This window comes from Meleagris gallopavo, chromosome 3 (assembly GCF_000146605.3).
Source record: "Meleagris gallopavo isolate NT-WF06-2002-E0010 breed Aviagen turkey brand Nicholas breeding stock chromosome 3, Turkey_5.1, whole genome shotgun sequence".
Lineage (NCBI taxonomy): Eukaryota > Metazoa > Chordata > Aves > Galliformes > Phasianidae > Meleagris > Meleagris gallopavo.
In genome coordinates, this window is record NC_015013.2 from 6,117,841 (window position 1) to 6,124,200 (window position 6,360).

Genomic DNA, 6,360 nt, shown 5'->3' on the forward strand with positions numbered 1-6,360 from the left:
GATCTCTTCCCTAAAAACTGTTGCTGCTCTTCTGTGTCACACAGAAATAAGGGTACGTGAGGTCCTGCACATGAGATCCAAAGAGAAGTTTCTGATTTATTTTTTTGCTGCAAGGTATATTCTGCTATGTCACTGTGGTTGTGGCTCTGGGTTGATAGTGCTTAAGTCATCTGAAAAAATAATTACCATGGCTCCACCTTTTTCAATTGCTCATTCTACCTTCAAATCCAACTAAGTTGGATTAAACAGGGTTTCAGAATGGAATCTGGAACATTAGTCTCCCATTCATTTGCATATGGACTAGAGCAATGAACTACCTTTAATACCACCTTGTATTAATTGTCATTGAACTTTCAAAGCTCTGCAAATCAAATCCATTGAAATTTTGGATGGTAAAGCTCTGGATAGTCCTACTGTCGCTCTTAGCAAGGGATTGATGTCGCCATGGGAAGAAGAATTTCTTCAGGAACACTTCTAAATGATCAGCAACTCTATGGATCCTGTCAATTGCATACTTAGTCTTGCACTCTATACACAACTAAATACTTCATTGGCTTGAGCCAAGAGAAGGAAACTGGCCTTGTTATTATACATTCCTGATGATTTTGGTGGAAAATCTGCATGTGTAAAGAACACAAGATCCTGCCCACTAGCAAACAAAATGATAACATTTCACATTCGTTACTCCAGGGAAAAAAAAAGATAATAACAACAACACCACCCAACAATTAACCAGTAAAAGCAAGCTCTTGAAGTTAGAAAGAAATCAGGAAAGAAAAGCGGTGTTTAAACCAATTTATTGGAACAGAACATCCCTCCTCTTCATACATTATGTTTCCCCATACTCTAATGGGAGAGCTGAGTAGTGCTTCCTAGCCTGCCTCATCAAGTTGCTGAGTTGGTGGCTTTTGAACTGATTGATTGTTAATTATTCTTTTTTATTGTATATTTTTATATTAGACAGTTAGCTCTTCTTTGTAATTAGACATAGCAATTATAGTATCTTTTTATATTACACTGGAGTGTTCCTTTAATGCAGACATCAAATAAAAGAAAACATATAAAGCACAAAAAAAGGGGATAATAATGCTTGGGTCTGAAGGAGAGAAGAAGTGGGAAAAAGTGAGTTGCAGTTAGTGCTTTTGGATCCAGCAACACTTACCTTCTTTTTATTCTTCTCCAAATGATGTTTTTCACTTATTACAATTCACTGAATGAGTTAAGTATAAAACCAATCCAGATTTTTAAAGACAGACATTATGTGTTGTATTTAAATGCAACTTTCTTCTTGTTGTTCAATTGCTGGGAAACATTTTTCTTCTTAGTGTAAATGTTTCCTCGAGGAAAGGGTTATGTGGGGTGAGAATACTCAAGATGAAAGAAAATGATAAACAGTCTCCAATGGCACAGAGCAGATCCATGCTGTACTTTCATGGCTGCATTCACACTGTGATCAACAGACCGACAGCTTCCCTTTATCTAAGGGATGACAGGTATATTCCACAAGTACTGTTGCACATGGACACACAGGGAAGTTTGAGATCAGATGTGAATGGGCTGCACAGCGTTACCTCCTCCATGACAAAAAGCATTACTTGAGGTATTATTCTGGAAAAACACAACCTGCTGGGGGAGGGTGAGCGATGAAGGAAGGAAGAAAAAAATTGCATGATTCAGATAATAAAGCTTTGATTGCTGCCCTCTTTGGAGTATGAATTAAGAAGCAAAGGTTTAGGGAACTGTCCCTGGAACATGTTTTAGAGTAAGCTGTTGCTACTGACTGTAATGTGGTGCAGAGTCTTGCTGTGTGAGATACGCAGCTCAGTTGGCTCTGAACTGAGCAGGTCTCCTTCCTCAGCCTTGTCCTTGAGCAGTCTTTGAACAGGGTGCAAGTAGTGAGGAAGGAGATTCTTTTCTCTTACAACCATTATCAGTGCTTGGTGAGATCTAGAGGAACTGGTTTAATGGAGTAAGATCGAATTGCACTAAGGAGGCAGGGATGAGATCCTTTAAGGGGGAATATCATCAAGTGTTTGCTGAAACCAAGACAGTTAAGCACCTCAACAGAGAGGACAGCAAAGTTGTTCTAATGGTGTTGTATTGGTTGAAGCCCTGCTTAGTCATACTTTCTAAAAAATATCTGTTCATTCACTATCGCGTGCCTTATAGCATAGGATTTACACTCAAGAAATACCGAAGTTACATTATTTTAAAAACTACTGTCATTCTCTCAGTTGCTTAAACAAGCCCAAATCAGGAGTAAATTTTGGAGCTACTCCAGAGGAAGGTCAGCAAATGAAATAAATCCTTTACGTTGTTGGACACCTGGGTGGAGGAGGACAGCCATCCTTTGTAAGAGCTGTGTTTGACAGTGCACAGAAGATGCACCAGCTGTGTTAAAACAAGCCATTTTGTTCTCAGGCATACACCCTGCAATTCTAGTTTTTAATTTCTAGGCAATCACACTGTTGGAATCTTAATCATCCATTGAGAAAAATATATGTTTGTCTTGCAATTATGTAAATAAGGTAAGTGTTTAAGATTTAGACCTGGAATAATAATGCTAACATCATTGTCCCTTCAATAAACAGCAAGCTTTGTATGTAATGTTAGTTTTACTATATATGTTCTGTGCTACAGAAAAAAAATAGGCTGACACAGAGATTATGTGGTATTCTTATTGTATTTAAAGCAATGTTTAGAGAGGGTAACTCCTTCTGCCATTTATGTGTTTGAATGAAAGCTTCTTTTCATCAGTGGGAATGTGTCAGAATTTTGTAATAAAGCGTGCTGTGTAATATATTTAAACACAGTCCAAATTAATTAAAGTGTAGTGGACGTGAAAGATACATGCTCGATGTGACATTTCAAATAGGGAGAAAATATGATAATGAGCTATATCCATGTGTTGCCATCCTTCTGGTTAAATAATACTTCTGTTTTCAATGAAGCCACTGAGCAATAACATTCATTTTTGGAGTTCCATGGTGGTTAAAGCTGATTGTATACAGGCTGTAATCATTATTCTAATTCTGCCCAGGAAACCCTCTCTCCCCACCATGGAGAAATTTGGAATAAAAAGTCTCATTCCAGGAAAAAGAATTTCCAAATAATCCTGGGCACTGGATCAAAATATGAGCTCCAAATCCGTTCCTTTTTCTTAATAAGAATCAGCACTATGAAAAATGCTGCTTTGCAAGGAAATAATTGCATTAGTCAGCCTTTTGGCACTAGTGTGGGTTGGAGCCTTCTCTTAAAATAAGACCCAGCCTCACCCTGCAGTGCATCCAAGTCCCTAAAGATGCAAATAGCCCCAAGACCCTTCTTTAACGGGGCCCTTTGTTCACTGCTAGAATTCCCATCTCTCTGCTGCTGTGAATGGCTGTGTTCTTGCATGCAGAAATACACAGTATGGCACAGCAGTTCAGAGAGGGATCTGGAGAGGAAGCCTGTCCATACTGATGCTTGAGGCAGTCTCAGGTAAGACATTATCTTAGGTGCTGAAGAGTAGAAGCCAATAAAGGAGCTACAAACAAGAAGAGTCTGTTTTCATCTTGTCTTTTGTTTACAACGAATCTGATCACACAGATGTCAAACTTAGCTTTGCCACAGATGCCTTTGGCAAACCATGCAACCCAAAAAATTGGTGATAAGTGGTTGCATATTTTTGATCTGTTTTTCAGATCTTAGTGCTTATGATCAGGACAACTTTGGTCCTGAGGACATACCCTGCCCTGACAAACTCTAACAAGATATCTCTTCAACATTCTGAATGACTGCTTTGATTGCTCTGGACTGGAGAAATCCTGGGTTTTCTCCAGGGAGTAAAGCTATCTGCCTTTTACTTGAGTGATTTTTAGAACCAAGCAAAAATGTTCCTTTTATTAATGATTCAATTATCCAATTTTCAACAGTGAAGCACATCACTGGTGAAGGGTAAAAAGGGAGTAATGCCCATCACTGGATATCAAAATGCAGTACTGAAGCATGTATACAGGAAGAGAAACAAGTCATGCCTAGCACCAAGACACTAAACCCTGCAAAGAACTATCCTAGGTGGACAAAACCACTCATTTCTGTGCTAAAGCACTTTTCACACGTTTGTGCCTTACACTGTCCTTATGTTGATCTATTTAGTTAATCTGAACAATCCGTCCCATCATCAGCATGACTATTTCTTTCACAGCTGCCATTCAATTAGATGAATAATCAGTACCTGTTTTAAGTAATGTAGTAGAACTTGTACTGGAAGCTATTAAGATTGGTGTGGAACAGAATGGACCACTCATCTCTTTTATTAAAAGGCTGACAAGAAAGGGATCTGTTTCCTAAAGTGCAGGCTGCTGGGAGAGTAGTTTATTTCCAAGATGGCTGTATAGCACAACTTTGTACACTGGTACTACTCAGTCTATTGAATACATGGGAACTGAGTCCCCAGGGAAGCTGACGAACATAGCAGGCTATGAAGTGCCTGACCCATCCCTACTGATGTTTGTTGGCAATATGTTTTGAGTGCTCTGGTTTTCTCCCTCCTTACATTGACATGATATCAGTTGTAACTGTTTTCTGTTCAACTAAATAACCAGTAGCAAATACTCCAGTATTGGCTGCCATTGACTTAATGGGAAAACTCTATTCAGATGTCACTTTTGCTCATGAATTTGGATATAACCAAAAGATGAAAGCATAATTAACCTGTTTGTATCAAAACTAAGCACAGGAATGTACAAATGTCAGTATGGAAAGCACATAAAACCAACCATACCAAATCATAGCTTTCCAGAATCCTCAGCACCTGGTAAAGGACACATGGAGTTTTATTCTGTGCTGCAGAAATAGCGCTGCAGTACAGAAAGGAAACTTTCAAAGGTGTTGATTAGTTGCAACCCTTTAACAGGCCTATGTGTGTCTGAAGCTGATTGAAAGAGAACCAAAATAGATAAAGTAAGATCTAGGAGTGCCAAGTACAATGGGCTGTCATCTTATGTCCTGCCCCAAGAAATCAGGATGTTATCCTCAGACAAACTGCACATGTGTGTGTGTGTTTGGGAGAATGAACCAATAACAAAGCCAATGTCTTGCACTACCAAATAAATAAGTCAGGAAGAGTTTAGAAGGGCACTATACCTGCTAGTGTGGGGGATGTTTATGGCATTGAAGGAGGTGAGATATTAGTAGTTTTGTGCAAAAGAGACTCTCGTCCTCAGATGCAGGTTGTACTGAGTGTGAGAAGGGCATATGTGTACCTGTCCATCCCAGTCTCTTCTAGCTTCCCAGTACCCAGTGCATAAAAAGATTTGTGTTACAATGGTCTCCTTTGCCTTCTCCGGGCCAGACACTGTTAATTCAGTCCAGCATCTCCTGGTCAAGTGACCTAGTGAATGGGAGCTTCACTGGCTCAGGCTGGATAAGGACAATCATTCTTCTGGCATTGCTAGTTCAGAAATCTCTGTTCTTTATCAAGTGGAGAGTGAGAAAAAATTGCAAAGCTGCTAAATCTGCTATGGAGTATAGGGAAGACTTCTTTGCAATCAATGCAGTTATCACTGGCAGAGGGATGGTGGGAGTTGACTGTCTGAACAGCAAGGAGAGCAGATAGTGGGCTGGAAGGCAAAAACAAGAAAGCCATTTGATGTGACGAAGGAGAGAGAGCTGTCAGAGCGATGCATGGAGGGACCAACATATAAGAATGAAAAGGAAAAGCTGGGCAGCAACACTCAGTAGATTTGAGGGAAGCACAGAAGTGTCGACTTCACAGATCAAGCTGGACAAACTAGAGAAACTGGTCCAAGGTTTAGACAGAAACTTCCATGCTCTCTTGGCTTATGCTTGCAGACTGCAAGAACGACACACAATTATGTCTTGTGGGAGCCCAGAGGGCTGTCATTTATAAAACCTGCCCTAAACCTGCTCTAAAAAAAGAGACAAGGACAGAGGCAAGACTTTTGGAAAAAGGAGAGTTCATCTGGAAGCAAATCAGTTCATCTGGAGTGTTTGGCACATGAGATAAGATACAGAGACTGTTGCAAAAGCATAAAATGAGAGAGATTCCAAGGAAATATATCTAGCCCAGAAGAGAAAGGAAATGAATTAGCACATGACCCCTGGTAAATAAGGAAGGGAGAGAACATGGTACCTAGAGAGAAGGTAGCAAGGAGACAGAAAGAAGGGGATTGCCTCTCTAGTTATGGGTATCTATCTGTAACTTTCTTGAGATATAATGGGCAAAAGATGACTAACAAATGACTGAGTCATGGAAACCGTGTGACTGAGAGTCTAAATTCAGCAGCTGATGAGCCTGAATAATCACATGAAACTTGGAATTTTTCCTCCAATGCTGTTTTGGTGCAGGTGATCCTA